This window comes from Podarcis liolepis, assembly GCF_965112155.1.
Source record: "Podarcis liolepis genome assembly, chromosome: 2".
Classification (NCBI taxonomy): domain Eukaryota; kingdom Metazoa; phylum Chordata; class Lepidosauria; order Squamata; family Lacertidae; genus Podarcis; species Podarcis liolepis.
In genome coordinates, this window is record NC_139555.1 from 25,592,754 (window position 1) to 25,609,716 (window position 16,963).

The window sequence follows — 16,963 nt, forward strand, 5'->3', positions numbered from 1 at the left end:
GAAGCCTAAGCTTCAAGGCCCCTAATCCCACCTGAAACCCTGGAGAACCTCTGACAGTCATTGTAGGTCATACTGAGATAGATGGACCAATTGATCTGACTGGGCATAAGAAAGCAACTCATGCTTCGAAAGATACTACTTTGCCCATCAAAAAAACTCGGGTGCAACCCCCGCTCTCTGCCAAGTGGTAGCAAGATCCCAGAGGGCTCTGGGTCTGTGGTCCTTTGGAGAACTGAAACACAGTGGAGACTGTTGTAGCTTTAAGAAGTGGTTTATTCACCTATTTACACCTTCAGCCTTCATGGAGGGAGTCCAGATCTCACAGCAGGGTCATTTCAAGAGGGGCTTGTGCTCCATCAAAGTGCAGCCCTGGAATCCAAGACATCTCTCCCAGCCAGCCTGCCCAAACCTTCTTCCCAGCAATCCTTGCTCAAAACTCTATTTTCCTGTCACCTCACACCCAGCTACCCTGGCAACCTTCCAACCCCCCCCTCTCTGTTAACACCTCAGGGAAGGTGTGGGGAGGACAATTCTCTTGCCTTGCCAGTGGCTCTCAATGGCTCTGTGTTGTTTCTTAATAGCTCTTAATGGTCGTTTTGCCCAGGAATTCATCTGTGGCTTCTATTCTCCCTTCATATCCCAAATCATAAAAATCCTAGCATTTATAAATTTCTAGGGTTTAAGGGGTCCCATATACATATATATATATATATATATATAACCCTACAACATTAGAAATGGTCATGTTGTGCATTTGGATGGATTTCCGTAAAGGGAATGCCATTATTTCTGGGCAGCTAGTACCACATTGTAATAGACAGGAAAATATGTACCTTTCCCCAGTAAATTTAAGAAAAAAGGAGGCCAAAATGATACACACGCACATACAGTGGTACCTCGGGTTACAGACGCTTCAGGTTACAGACTCCGCTAACCCAGAAATAGTACCTCAGGTTAAGAACTTTGCCTCAGGATGAGAACAGAAATCGTGCTCCAGCGGCAGTGGGAGGCCCCATTAGCTAAACTGGTACCTCAGGTTAAGAACAGTTTCAGGTTAAGAATGGACCTCCGGAACCAATTAAGTTCTTCACCCGAGGTAGCACTGTACACACATTTACATTGTTTCCCTATAGCATCAAGAACTGTGGGAACACCTGATCATGGCCGCATGTTCAGCATGGACTGGCTGCAAGGATTGCATAAACAAGCAGCTAGCTGCCACACCAAATTGGTCCCTGGTACACAGGAGATCGCAGAACTGCGAGTTACATAAAGAGGCACATGCCAGCAAACGTCAGATATCACATTCGCTCTCCAAAAAACGAGTGGGCAAATCTGTGAGCTTTCCATAAATGAGCATGAAACTAAGAGTGACATGATTAAAATGATTCAGTCAATTAAGACAAAATTACAGGTTATTATTTCAAAGAGTTATTATCCCCACATTAGGCTTTATGTGAATTCAGAGATGAGGTGGTTTTTTTTTTTATTTGTAAGAGTCCTCAATTATTTTCATCGTCGTCGTCGTCCCCCCAAACTAGAACAGATCACATCACAGCAATATGCAATGCTGAGGAGGGGGAACAATAGTGCTACTCTATTTAGTGAAAAACCATGGCAGACCTTATTTTCCAGGGACAGTCCCAGATTTACAGAAGCCGTCCCAGTTTCTGATTTGATTCTGGAATGTCCCGCTTTTCCTTAGGATGTTTCTATTTTCACTGGAGAAATGTTGGAGGGTATGGCAATATTGGCAGGGGAAATAGGGACATTTCGGGATCAAATCATTCTGGTAATTATGGGGATAGAACTACCTAAATTGTATACAGCAGCAAGAATTCTACTTGCCCCAAAATGGAAGGAAGCAGAAGCCCCAGCAAAGGAAGAATGGATACACAAACTTATGAAATATGCAGAAATGGCGAAACTTACTAGAAGAATAAGAAATCAAGATAAATCTTTTAAAATAAAAGAATGGAAATGGTTTATTGAGTATTTACAGATAAATTGCAAACAGATAAAAAAAATTGGCAGGATTATTGTAACCCACAGTTTCACAAGACTTAAAGTAGATATGAGCAAATTAAATGAAGTTGGATATGCAGGAGATATTAAAAAGTAAATTTCATAGAATCATAGAGTTGGAAGAGACCACAAGGGCCATCGAGTCCAACCCCCTGCCAAGCAGGGAATTTAAGGAACTGCAGAAAGAGGGGGAAGGAAGTCAAACTTTGAAATGTTGAAATGATTGTAAAATAATGAAATGTATCAATTTGAAAAGCATAAATAAAAGCTTAAAAAAACAAAAACAAATCAGAAGCTGTGATGGCTTTCATAATTCCAGGCTTCTCCCTGGAAAATCAGGACACTTGGAGTGTATGGCGTTTCCCCTTGGAGTTCTGGAGAGCTCCAAACTTTGCTAACAATTTCATTCATTCATTCATTCATTCATTCATTCATTCATTCATTCCATTCCATTGCAGTGCATAACATTTATATCCTAGTTTTCTAACGACATTATGCTACTGTGACTTTCAGGGTTTTTCTCCTAATGGATGAACATCACTGTCTATTATATGACTGCTATAACACTTGTATGGAAATAATGTACCGTATTTCCGCGATCTAATACGTGCCTCAATTTTCAGAACCTTGAAACTAAAAAGGTATTTGTTGGCGCCATCAAATCTAATGTGCACCCTAACTGCGTGTTCAGACCCAGAAACCTCCCCCCTAAATAAATTTACACATGACTCAAATTTTTGGTTTTGGTTTTTGGCAGAATCTTTTGGCCACATCTTTATTGATTACAGCAAGTGACTGGTAGCATAGGCTCTGGTTCAACTAGCTCCCTGCCATGCGGGTAGCGCTGACCCAGGGTTCCAGCATAGGTCAGCCAAGGGTGAACACCTAGATAAGCGGAAAGCCAGGAATGGGCTAACTCAGCCACCCAAATGTCCCCCTGGACTCAGGCATGGGCACAACCCCCTCTCAGGGGTTGATCAAACCACTGAGTCCCTGGATTCCTTTAGCGAAATACCCTTCACATAGGGATGGTGAGAGCGTTCTCCCATCCCTATCACCTGAACCAGAGCCTATCCACAACCTTACAAGTTGTGACGATTTGCTATGTGGCAGGCAAAACCTAAATGGCAACAGCCAATCAGCCAAGTGGGGAAATTCCTGCCATGCCCCTGTCCCAATAACAGACGACACACAATGGCATAGCAAGGTCAAGCACAAAGCCCTAAAATTAGGGAGAGGTGGGCCAAATGCACACGCTGAAAGAGGAAGCTCTGGGTCATGCGCATGGGCATAAATAGGTCCCTCAAACCATTTGGACTGTGTCCCATTGGCCAGATTGCACCCAGCTTCGAGGGATCTACCAATTGGGTGTTGTGGCTGACCAATCGTACTCACCCACAGCACAGGGTGTAGGTTGTCCAGGTCTCACAGCAATACGTGCCCTCTTTAAGGGAGGACCCGATTTCTCACCATGTAATTTGGCCTAAAAAGGTGCACATTAAATATAGGATTCCTGGTGCATGTATTTTACAGTAAACATATTTTCCAATCTACTGCAGCTGTTCTTGCTTGTTGGCAGCATATTTTTATTATCTCCAGCCTGGCAGCTATTTTTCTGCCAGTGATTAGTTTCCTCTTTGCTTATTCCCAGGGCAGAGCAGGTGACCTTCTTTTCAGCTGTACATTTTGTCATGTTTCAAAAACTGGACCAGGAATATGGTTGAGTCTAAGAGAATCTGAGAACTGATAAATTTATTTGTATAAGACGTGAGTCCACATGGTTTAAGGGCTTTCTTAGTGGAATTAGAAGTCAACATCTTGTTTAATTTCTGAACATTTGGATTGCATGATGAAAAGGATAAGGCAATTTTTGGAATAACTTCAATTCGCTCCAAAGCCAACTTTGTAGTCCGGGATTTGCATACAATTAAATATTTGCTTTTTCAGATCGTGAAGGTCTGTGCACAGACTCCTAACAAACTTGTGTTACTGCTTCCCATATACCGTATTTTTCCTTGTAGAAGACGCCCCCATGTATAAGACACCCCCTATTTTTAAACCCCAAATTAAGAAATTAAGTTGTTTAGCTTTTGGGGGTGGGGTGGGGGTGATCACTTCCACCAATCACTCACCCGTCTGCCCACCACTGCCAATCGCTTGCCACAGCCACTGCCGATTGCACACCTCGCCGCAGCCACCAATCGCCTGCCCAATTGCCGTAGCCACAACCAATTGCCAGCAGGCCTTGCCACAGCCACCAGTCACCTACCCAATCACCACTGCCAATCTCCTGCTTGCTGCTGCCATTAGTCACATGCCCCCCCCCCCCGCATTCACTATCTGTGTACAAGACGATGCCCATTTTTTGCCTATTTTTTTTTTTTAGCAAAAAGCATACATGGAAAAATACGGTATGTGACTCTCCGATCACTAAAGTTGGTGTATTACCTTGGCAAATTGTTTCCAAGGAACTGATACCATTTAGCAAAACTGTTTCTATGCTTCCTTTCCATCTGCACCTTGTTTTTGTTTGCTTATGCCTTGAACTCTTATCAGTTTCTTAAACTTGTATCCTATTTTTCGTTTAAGGACTTTGGGTTGACACACATGTGCTCGTGTGTTGCGAGAGGGAGGGGATATCTCACAACAGCCCTGCAAGGCATATGAAGCTGGCATAGGAAACCCAGTGGTTTCCACAGCCAAATGGGAATCAGAACCCAGGTACCCCAAGTTAAAGTCGAATGGAGAGATCCAATGCAGCTGTTTTGCTCATGAAATGTTTTCCAACCCAGCAGAGGCAGCCGCTAGCCGAAGAGAAAAGGAAGGTGGTTTTGTTTGCTTGCCTGTTCTGCCAATTTCCCATTCCCACTGTACTGTTTCAGAAGGTTATGGACTGCCCTCCCCGGTGTGAAAAGTGGTGCAGGCAGCAGCAGGCAGGATGAGTCAGTCAAAAGCACCCCCTCTCCTCATTAGATGTCTATTCTGGGTAAATCCATTCAGCTACCTGAGTGGCAGCATTGGGCATTGGCTACATCCCCAATGCTTTCTTCGCCACATTGGCTCTCTGGCCAGTATTGTCAGCCATCTGCTATTGTTCCACATGTCAGTTGCAGTGCATATGTCAAGCCTGCATGTTTAAATATACCCAGGTTTTTTTAAAGGGTTTTTTGTTTCTCTAAGTGGCAGAGGAGAACTTTCCATTTGCCTGAATGAAACAGATGCACTCTCTCCGCTGCAAACCTGAAAAATGCTTATCCTGTACATACATCTTGTTACGTCGAGGCCGTCGGTAATTTTTCCCAGCTGCAGTAGTTTAGGTTTATTAGTCCTTGACAGATGATATCACTTGAGGGATCTTAGAACTGCTGCAGCACCGGCATGAATCAGCTGCCTTAAAGTGGAAAACCCACAGAGGTTATGGGTTAGAGAGAAGACCTTTGGAGCTGTGAAAATGTGCAACTGATCCTGTTGGGTGCCTGACATGTCTTGAAAGGAGTAGTCTGGCTGGAAAATACCCAGCTAAACATTTTCCATAAAGAAAAGGCAGTGGTGTTGACAGTGTCTTCCCATAATGCTTAAATCATAGACCAAAGCCTTAGATTGCCGTACGATTGGAGCAGAACAGCTATTCTTGCCCATGTATCCTCTGTGGCATGTGGCATTTGGTAATGTCAGAAATTTGCCCTGAAGGACTATTCTCTTCCTCCTCAACTTATCATTTTATTGGTGCATTGATTTCTACATGGCAATAACTAATATTATCTAAGAATCTATACGCATTATAATTTACCCTAGCTCTGGGCATTCCCACCACTAGTGTTTAAAGCCAGTGATGTTAGCTGCAATTTGTATGTATCCTGTAGCTTCTTGAGAAATATTTCCATTGGATGCACTTTGCCTCAAACCAGGTTTCATCCGATTTGCAAAGGTAAACTGCGGTCAACTTGAGGTGTGTACAGTTGAGACAATTGTTGCACATGCCCAGACAACATCTTTGCTGAATAGGTGTTTGGCATAGGAAAACAAATCAAATAATGTGCCTTGGGTGAAGACATCCCCATCCCCTCTCTAGTCTGTAAAAAATGTGGCTTGAAATGCACTGGCAAGGAGGAAATGACCTTGCTGTGTTTTTAGCCATAGCCTAGGTAAGAATATGTAGGATTGGATCCAGACTAAATTGGTTGAACTTAGCTCCTATTGAGATCAGTGGGACAAGTTATCTCTACTGATTTCAGTAGGGACTTCTGGAGCTTCTCACAATCTCACAATTAGTTATAGAGTATCAACCTTATCAACCTTGTAAGGCACGCAGGTGGCGCTGTGGGTTAAATCACAGAGCCAAGGACTTGCTGATCAGAAGGTCGGTGGTTCGAATCCCCGCGACGGAGTGAGCTCCCGTTGCTCGGGCCCTGCTCCTGCCAACCTAGCAGTTCGAAAGCCCGTCAAAGTGCAAGCAGATAAATAGGTACCGCTCTGGCGGGAAGGTAAATGGCATTTCTGTGCGCTGCTCTGGTTCCCCAGAAGCGGTTTAGTCATGCTGGCCACATGACCCGGAAGCTGTACGCCGGCTCCCTCGGCCAATAAAGCGAGATGAGCGCTGCAACCCCAGAGTCTGCCACAATTGGACCTAATGGTCAGGTGTCCCTTTACCTTTACCTATCAACCTTGTATATACTCCAGAACATGTAACAATATATAAAGAAATTCTGTGAAATTCTGAATTCTGCACTCATTGGCGATAGATGCAGTAATGGGAAAAGCTTCCATCTGGCTACGTGGATGGATGGATGCATCAAGTAACAGGGAGCTGTTTACTTTTACAGTATGCATAGGGTATGCCATATAGTATCGTAGGGATGTGGGTGGTGCTGTGGTCATTAACCTTAGCAGATGACCAGATGAATTAACCTGTATTGATTGCATGAAATCAACTACAGAAATCCCCACCCCCACCACAATCATATACAAAGCTGCAAAACTGGTCACAGTCACAGTGTGAGACGCACAGTGGAATCTGTACTATGTGGATAGCACTATAAAAGCTGCTGTCAGGAAGGGCAGTCCAGGAATTCACCTGTTTTGCAGCATTAGGAAGAATTAATATGCGATTTGAGAAAGACCTACATATATACCACCAGGTTATTTTTGAATGGTGCTCCCCGTTCTTAGAATGTCCCTTTTTCCACCAAGTGTTCCAAGATTTCTTTCCAAATTTATCATGCGAGCTCTGAATGGGAGCCAGGCAGCACTCTGCCTTTGGGCAGCCAGCCTGCGCAGTTCCTCTCTCTGCATTATTTCTTCACTAAAAATACAATCATATTGCAACTGATGGCCCCTCTATGGAAAGAAATCTGGATAAGAACCCCCTGTGCTTTTTAAATCCTTTGGTGCTTGTACTCCAGGCTGCATGCCCACAACTCTAAACATGATATTGAGTTTCTAGCCAGGTGCTGCTGAAACAACTTTCTTCCATTCTCTGTTTTTTTTTTTTTTATTGCTTACCTGCCAGTTCCTTTCCTGTCCCTTTTAATTCTTATGTACACACACACACACACACACACACACACACACACACACACAGCGTGCACAGCAGCCCTCTTTCACAGCAAAACAGAAGAATCCCACATAAATCCAGTTCTCTTTTTAACTATATTTTTATTAAAGATTTCTTAGTTTACAAAAATATGTGCATTTACTCTTTTTTCAAGTTGTGTTTTCTACGGATCAGTTTGTTATGAGGCATTAATGCTGCATACAGTGTTAGGTTAGGAAGAAAAGAGGAGGAAAGGGGGAGGGGGGAATGGTGAGTGGGGTGGGGTGGGGTGGCAATGCTTCTATTCTTCTACTTAGTGTATGTGTGGGGTTTTGTGTCAGCATCACTTATGTGGGTTCTCTTACTATTCGCTTGTTGCATTTCCTTGGTGGTGAGAGAGGTTGGGGGTGGCCCAGGATGTAGTTGGTTGCTTTTGGTTGGCTGTAGTGAGATTTGTTATTTTGTGTGAGTGGGGTATGTGTGTGTGTGTGTGGTTTTGGATCAGTTTAGCCAGATTGATTCATATGCTGTCAGCGGATTCTTGTTGTTGTCTTGTTGGGCTGCGTATGTGATAAAGGGGAGCTATACCGGGGGGAAGGCGTCTTCTTCCATTTGTCCCCGGGACAGTTTCAGTTTGTTGGTTAGTTTTCTAATAAGGCTGTTTCCCATACTATTTGATACCATTGGTCCATGATTACTCCTGACAGGTCTCTCCAGTGTCTGGCTATGATGCTTCCAAGATAAAAATGCCCACTCACATCATAAAGAGCTCATAACCCACCTACTCTCAGCAGCCAGAAATCCAGTTCTATGTTATTGTTTCAGTCTAAGTTGCTCTGCAGACCCGCCAATTGCCCCTATTTTTTAGGGGAAGTCTGGGATTTACAGAAGTCATTCCACTTTCTGATTTGATCCTAGAATGTCCCGCTTTTCCTTGAGTAAAGGTAAAGGGACCCCTGACCATTAGGTCCAGTCTCGGACGACTCTGGGGTTGCGGTGCTCATCTCGCTTTATTGGCCGAGGGAGTCGGCGTACAGCTTCCGGGTCATGTGGCCAGCATGACTAAGCTGCTTCTGGCGAACCAGAGCAGCGCACGGAAACACCGTTTACCTTCCCGCCGGAGTGGTGCCTATTTATCTACTTCCACTGGCATGCTTTCAAACTGCTAGGTTGGCAGGAGCAGGAGCAGGGACCGAGCAACAGGAGCTCACCCTGTCATGGGGATTTGAACTGCCAACCTTCTAATCGGCAAGTCCTAGGCTCTGTGGTTTAACCCACAGCACATAGAGCATCTCAACAGTTAAGTTTTCCTGCCTTCCTTTCTTCTTTTACATCGTCTGGCTCCTTAAGCAGACCTTACAGAAGATCCTCCTGGTGTTGAAAACCTTGCTTGACCATTTCAACAAAAATAATCCTTAATTTTAAACATCAGCTTCAGAGGATTAGCTCCTTCTTCACTTTAAAACCTAGGCCTTGCTGCCAACACGACTCAAAGGTCGTACCCGTGTTGATGACTCAAACCAGCTGCCAAACAGACTCACACAGAGAGAGACAGAAGCAGGAGGGCTCTCCCGTTCATAGAAGAACGTTGCGGGATTGCTTCCAGCTTTCTGGTTTGCTATTTATGTTAAATTATGAGCTACTGTTGCTGCTGCTTCTACTATTTAGCATTACAGTGGTACCTCGGGTTAAGAACTTAATTCGTTCCAGAGGGCCATTCTTAACCTGAAACTGTTCTTATCCTGAGGTACTACTTTAGCTAATGGGGCCTCTCGCTGCCGCCACCGCACAATTTCTGTTCTCATCCTGAAGCAAAGTTCTTAACCCAAGGTACTATTTCTGGGTTAGCGGAATCTGTAACCTGAAGTGTATGTAACCCGAGGTACCACTGTATTTTCATGTCAAAAATAGGTTTGGTTCTGTATAGAACAAAAAGCTGATGAGATGACAACCCTTGAGGGTAGTTTCGGGGGTTTGCTTCATTTTGTTTAAAATGCAGCCAGGATTTACTGCAGGTAATAAAGCAAACAGGGGATGTCTCTCCCCCCACCTCCGCCGCCATATGCAATGATCCAGGAGGATCCAGAACAGTGGGGTAGTGAAATGGAGCTGTGCAATGGTATAGTCTAGGGTTTCCCAATCTTGGGCCTCCAGCTGTTGTTGGACTACAACTCCCATCATCCCTAGCTAGCAGGACCAGTGGTCAGAGATGATGGGAATTGTAGTGTAGTAGTTAAGAGTGGTGGACTCGTAATCTGGTGAACTGGGTTCGATTCCCCGCTTCTCCACATGCAGCTGCTGGGTGACCTTGGGCTAGTCATACTTCTTTGAAGTCTCTCAGCCCCACTCAACCCACAGAGTGTTTGTTGTGGGGGAGGAAGGGAAAGGAGATTGTTAGCCACTTTGAGCCTCCTTAGGGTAGTGATTAAGTGGGATATCGAATCCAAACTCTTCTTCTTCTTCTAGTCCAAAAACAGCTGGAGATGTAAGGTTGGGAAACCCTGGTATAGTCAATCCAGTGTTTTCTTGTTCATGCTCTTGCACAGGCTCAATCCTGCTATCTCCCTGCTCTGCCCCTGCACCATCCTAGCAATGGCAGTGACATCAGCATCAGGAGGGAGGCTCCACAACACAAACCCACCATGCCAGCCACACCGGCAAATATCCCAATTTATAAAGCTGCCAGGTTCCTTTACCTTTAAAAGGTAAAATTCCACCATATATATGTACACTCATGAAAATAGCATTGTAGGATAGGGACATTCCATGGTTAAATTCTCGTTTATACAGTATTCAATTCTTAAAAGAACCTTCTGGAGTTTGGACCTAGAAAGCCTGCTGCTTCCCTCCAAAACGAAAAACGTCTTTCAGAAGTGTCTGCGATATGGATGCATAAAGACTATAAGGAGAGAATTTGGTCTGTTTTCCTGGCTCAGGTCGAGGGATTTCCATGGAAAATCTGTTTTTCTCTCAGACTCTGGCTTCTCTCATTAGTTACCTTGCTTACTTCTATTCTAGGCCCTGGGTATCATTACAGGTTTGGGATATTTTCAGGCATGAATTCTGCTTGCTTTATAGTCGAAGTGTATCATGAGCTCTTAGTCTTAAAGAGCTCTACTATGGCATATGCAATTGTACTTAACATCACAGCTCCTCATAGGTTTTGTAGCCTTAAAGCCACATTAGAGATGGATCCTGTGTGAATCTGCCCCCATCTCAAAAAACTCCATTTCTGAAGAAGTGTAGCGGCAACCTAAGCACTTTTCATACATTACTTGCATGAATGAGTGACCAAAATGGTGGAATGGTACTCAGGGTCCCACCCCATATCCCACCCCATATCCTCACACCCCTTTCAATTCTTTCTTCTTTCTAAAGCACCAAGCATAAAGTTTGCAATGCCCTTTGCACTGCAGTTCCCAAGCATCCAACAACCAGCTTGGGAACCTGGCCCAATGGTTTTTGACAGGTGGATGCCAAACCCACTTGCCAATCACTTGTTGACATAATTACACCACGTGGGTGGCAGGTCAGTTGTCCCATCCAGTGACATAGCATAGGTTACCAGTGCCCGGGGCCACGTGGAGGGGGGTGGGTACAAGGAAGGGAAACAGGTAGAGTACGCGTGCACATTCAACTGCATAATGGTGTCCGCATCACCCAGGAAATTGCAGCCACAGAGATAAGAAAAGAAGAGCCGTTCCGTTGTCTAGAGAGGTCACTTCCTGGTTCACATGGAGAAGCTGTTTTCAATGGAGTCCAGCAAAGGAAGAACACGGCTGTATTGAGGTTGAAATTTTGTGCCCCTAATAATTTTACACCTGGGGCAACTGCCCCTGTGGCCCTCCACACTACGACACTGGCCCCACCCACCTGTCAAAGTTGGCTTGTGGGGTGGAGCTAGATAAAGAGTTCTCCCCACTTCTGCACCAAAAGGTTGAGTTTATAAATACATCAACACTCTGTGACCTAAATCGCTGAGTGATTTAGAAGGAAACCTTGAACAAATAAGAAACTGCTATGCTCAGTTTTCTATACTGAGTGCTTCAGACTGAAACCAACGTAGGACTGCTTATTGCAGGATGAATGAATATAGTGTACAGCAGGTGGTGAAGAGTTTTCTTCTGCATTGTGGAACAGTACATGAGGGGGTGTACTTAGGCGGTGAGTCTTGGTGTGAGAAGTGGGAGCATGCACTTTCTGTAGGAGTGTCCCTAATTTTTTTTTTTCATCTGTCAAATGTTGGTGCCCACCCTGTTCTCCTGCATTGTTTAAGAGTATTGACTTCGTTTTATTTCTATCTTTTGTCATCTGGCTCTTGCTGACCCACAATTTATTAATTAATACCCCCCAGAAAAAGTCAAAATGTTGCGGTACAAGTGACATTTGGGTTCCAACGCCTCGATAACACCTGGATCAATGACGGTATGGGAAATCATCCTAAATGTATTGCCTGTGTTCAGATGTGCTTTAATTTTAAATCTTGGATGCTGTCCCTATTTAAATAGCCAACTGCTCTGCTCTGCCATGACCTTCAGTCTCAATACTGATGGAAGGAAGGCAGACAGGAAGGAAGGAACAACGAGGCTCAGCTGCATAAAACAGCCTACAATAACACTTTTACCTAAAAATCCCATGAACAAACTGCCATGCTTTTTGTTGTGTTCATACAATAGTTTTTTGTGCAGTTTTCATAAACAATAAGCATTCTTTAGATTTCCTACTTTCTTTCTTAAAAAACAAAAACACCTTAATGTGATCAAAGTCACCAGGATACCATAATTCTCCCCTTTTGCTTTGTCTGCTTATTATTAACGTTTCCCCTTAAATATCACATCTGATAGAGCACCAATGGGCACTATTCCAAGAGGATTCTGAATCTGTGCTAACGTGCAACAAAAAATAACTGAGCACTTAAGTCTTATTTATATTACATTTGTACCTTGGAAGTCAAACAGAATCCGTTCCGGAAGTCTGTTTGACTTTCAAAAAGTTCTGAAACCAAGGTGTGGCTTCCGATTGGCTGTAGGAAGCTCCTGAAGCCAATCAGAAGTCACAGAACCCGTGTCAGATGTCCGGGTTCCAAAGAACATTGCAAACCAGAACACTCACCTCTGTGGTGTTCGGGAGCCAAAACGTTTGAATTGCAAGGCATTCAACCTTCAAGGTACGACTGTATACACTATTACTGAATTATGTCTGCTGGGTAAATTCCAAATGCTAATGTGATGAATCAACAAGGCTGAGCCCCAATATTCCTCAAGTTCACTTTTCAGTTTGAAAGTAATGATTTCATCATGAGGACCAATGTCCCCAGCCACTAATCCTGCCTTTTTGGGGCTGTTCAAAGATCACTTTATCCAAGCCCCTGCAATCTTTTGCCCAATGTGGGGCTGGAACCCACTACCCCAAGATTAAGAGCCTCGTGCTCTACTAACTGAGCTATTCCTCAGGGCAATGAGATTGTCACATAAAAATCCTTAATAAAAACTATAAAAAAGACAGCAAAATGCAGACTGCCAAAGAGGTGATTTGCTGAATGAAAGACAGAACACTCACATTCAACACTGAATATCTCACAAGAATTGCCTGTCTATCACTGACATGGTATCTGAAGAAGTGTGCATGCACACGAAAGCTCATACTAATAACAAACTTGGTTGGTCTCTAAGGTGCTACTGGAAGGAATTTTTTTATTTTGTTTCTGTCTATCACTATCCCTGATGAATTTTAGATACCAAAATAAGATCTCTTCATTTGCCTAGCCTTTTAAAAGGTAAAGGGACCCTTGACCATTATTAAGGAGCAGTATGTATGTGTTAGATGACACTTTGCTGTTGTGATTGCTGTTTCATTTACATTTTATCGTGTGTTTTTGTTCTGGCTTGTCACACTTTGTTGTTTTTATTTATAATTATTAATTGATGTACTGTGTTTTATTGTTAACGACTTTGAATATATATATAAATTCCGCATTACGTTTACCTTAATTTAATTAGAATTAGAAGGTTGTTCATCCTTTGGACCGAGGGTATCTCTGGGAATTAGCAATTGTATTGTCTGCCTTTCCTGGCTATACAAAGAGGAGATGTACAAATATGATGGCCAATTTCATAACTGTACATGTTAGCCATCCAGGTTTTACTGGCGCCGGCAATATGTCCACTCACCAGTTTATATTTTTCTCTGCACGTCTTAAGCATCTGCTTCTGTATGTGGCTGTTACTTTATGCCAATCCTGCACTCTGCTGCAAACAGAGAAGATTTTTAACCCAGAACTCCATCCAAATCTTTATTCCCTCATATACTTTTTTTTTTTTTTTTAGGAGAAAAGGTCAGCGTATTCCAGTGAACTGACGTACTCTGTCTAATTTATGCACCAAGAAGCTTAAAAATGTGCGTCATTTGACCATTTTCCATTTGTTCATGCTGAGATTAAGAGATGGGGTTTATTGTTGAGCTTATAGTCAAAATTACAACTAAGAGAAAAAAAGGGTTAGAGGGGATCAGTAGCTGCAGCTGGCCTTTGATTTATTTAGTGCTGCCCAGTGTTGGGAGCACCGAATGAGGAAGCTTGAAGACAGCAACTTTGCAGAGCCCTATAATTGTTAACTATTCCAAGAGAAGATGATTCTGATCTAAGTGAACAGCAGAAATCTGAATGCTAAAACTGGCCAACCCACAGCCAAGAAATCTACGTAGCAATGGCTGTGAACATTCGTGTTTATTTAAGAGATATTTTCTGCTTTCTGTAAACCTCAGCATATTTTCCTTGGCTAAATCACAGTGCTGACTTCCTACAATGTGAGTGATAGCTGGGTGAGGGAAAGGTGATGAGAATTCTGTACTCCACTCAAAAGGAAGACTGTTTCACTAGATAACTTTCTTGGACTCTAGTTTATTTGGAGGGACGGGCAATTCACCTGTGCTAATACTAAACCCCCATCATTACATGGTCACAGCCCTGGCTATGCAGAAAGCTAACCAAAGTAAGATGTACCAAAATATTTACAGGTCTGGGATTTGGTGAGGCATTAGGGGAATGAAATTTCCCATTTACAGCCATCAAGAATGCCTCCCTATTTGATTTTGTTGTTTAGATGTGTCACATACCCTCCAAAATTATCTGATGAAAATAGGGACATCCTATTCCATACCTTCCAAAATACCTTCCATGCATAAGTGAAAATCGTGTAAGTGGGAAACTCTCTCTAAACCCTTTAAATGACTTCTCTCCTGCTCTTTCTCCAATCCAGACCAAAAGTGTTGTATCCCAAAATATCCACAACTAGAATTGAAGTTCTGGGGCCAGCTGAAGGCTGGAGGATGTGCAGAAAAGAGACTCTTGCTGCTGCGCTACCACACACATCAGCTGCTAGGCGGGGAGGCTGAGCGGCGTAAATAAAGCCCTACTGTGCTTCCGGTCTCTTTAGGGCTTACTCCACCCTCATTGATGTCCTCTTTGGGCTCTGGGAAGTGTCTTCTCATGAGCCACAAGGACTCTCCAGCTCTCTCCCACCATTTCCAGTTTTGAACTGAATTTGTTATTTATTTCCTGGCACAGCTTGTATAAGAAGTTGTGCGCAAGTTGATGGGTGGATGTCTGTATTGTAAGTAGTATAAAAACTTTGGATCCGTTTTTTGGAGGTTGGGGTGTGTGTGTTGAAGGACTCTGCTCTTATTCCCCAGCCTATTTTCCTTGTTTGAACCCCCCTCAAACATCCCTTCCTTTTCCATTTGTGGCTGCAGACCAAAGCGAGCCACCTTTGGCTTTGCGCACCAGAGATTTCACCCAGCAAACATGCACATGGCTTTCCAAACCACCAGCGTTCTTGCAGTTATGTCATCGCCACCCGCCACCCCACTTCTCCGTCACAGAGTGTGTCCTATCCTGAAATGAAGAGAACAAAACTGTGTCAGCAGCATACAGAGCTGTAATCTGACAGAACTGCCTTTGTTTGGCTCCAAATCCTCGTGCCAGATGAAAAACATGCAGCTGCCTTGATGGATGGTTGCTAGTGGAGGAAAAACACATTTTACCAGCTCTGTGCAATCATGGAACAGACAGAGTACAGTATCTCAACGTATCAGGATGAAAATGCTATTAAGGCATCGATCACATATTGTGCCAATTTCCCAGCATTAGTGACTACTACGCTAAATGTTATCTTTTTCTAAGAAGAAAGGATTTAATCATTTTATATTGACTGAGGGAGATTACAGGTAATCCTGTAAATCCTTAACAACCACACATGATCTACTAGGCTGTTTCGGCTACTCTTTCTCTTTTTGCTGCATCATTCCTGAAAGATTTCAGTCATATCATACAGATCCCCACTTACTACCCACCCCACACTGCTTCCAGTTAAGAGAGACCGTTTTTGGTGTTGCTGTTAAATCGCTATGGTCAATAACTCAACACTGTCAAAAAATCAAAAGAAGACAACAGTTCAAGATTTCGCAGCCCCGCTGCTTTTGCCATGGGATATTAATTTCTGTTTTGTTTACGTTTCTCATGCTTCCATATAGGACCAGGTCACACAAGGCCTTACCATACATATTAAATACCTGGCGTGAGGAACCTTTTCCGCTCTGAGTTCCAAAAACACTTATTTGGGTTCAGCCCTACAATCTGACCACGGCAGATGGGAGATAGAGTCCAGCAACCTCTGTGGAGCCACAGCTTCCTCATCCCTGTTTAAGAAATCACTGAGCTGATTTATTTGAATCGTAGAATTGGAAGGGACCCAGGGGTCATCTAGGCCAACCCCTGCAATGTAGAAATCCCAACTAGATCATACATGACAGATGGCCATCCAACCTCTGCGGTGTCAAGGACTGGGCAGAGGAGGAATGGTGGAGACCGCCTCCCCATCCTGACCCTTCCAGGGAGGAGGAAAAGGAAGGCAGGATAGATTTACAACAGGCGGTTGAGGGAGGTAGAAGCTCAGAGGCAGATGAGGGGGAAAGCTGGGGAATCATGGGAGAACCAGAACAACATCCGGCTGACACGTTGTCATTAGAAAGCATTCCAGACCCACCATCTCCCAGAACCCGGCGAGCCTTAAAAGTAGGAGAGCAAAGAGCTCAAAGACAGAGGGCATGTCACAGCACCCGGAGAGGAGACGATGAGGAGAAGGAAGTGGGATAAATGGAGGGGTGGAGATTCACTCAGGACAACGCCATTATCCAAGAGGCTGGGTCCTATAGCCTTTCTCTGTAAAGACTGAAATAAAAAAGGACGGTGAGTATCTTTTCCTTGTCTATATGCTTTCCTGGGCAACCACCTGGGAGCCACTGACAGCATCCTGACACCAGGGAAGGAGAGTGCACCACTCACACATGGGGATGCAGCAAAATATGGCAGTTTCAGGGGAAATTAGCTGGTGGCTTGGAAAGCTGCAT

At 43.8% G+C, this 16,963-nt stretch overlaps 1 long non-coding RNA gene across 1 annotated transcript; it reads left to right on the plus strand.

Annotated features, from left to right (window-relative positions):
- The first annotated feature begins 12,665 nt into the window (after window positions 1-12,665).
- On the plus strand, window positions 12,666-13,972 carry LOC310699213. Its single transcript, XR_014522003.1, has 2 exons — window positions 12,666-12,725; window positions 13,885-13,972. It is a non-coding gene; the product is annotated as an uncharacterized lncRNA (long non-coding RNA).
- Window positions 13,973-16,963: the final 2,991 nt, after the last annotated feature.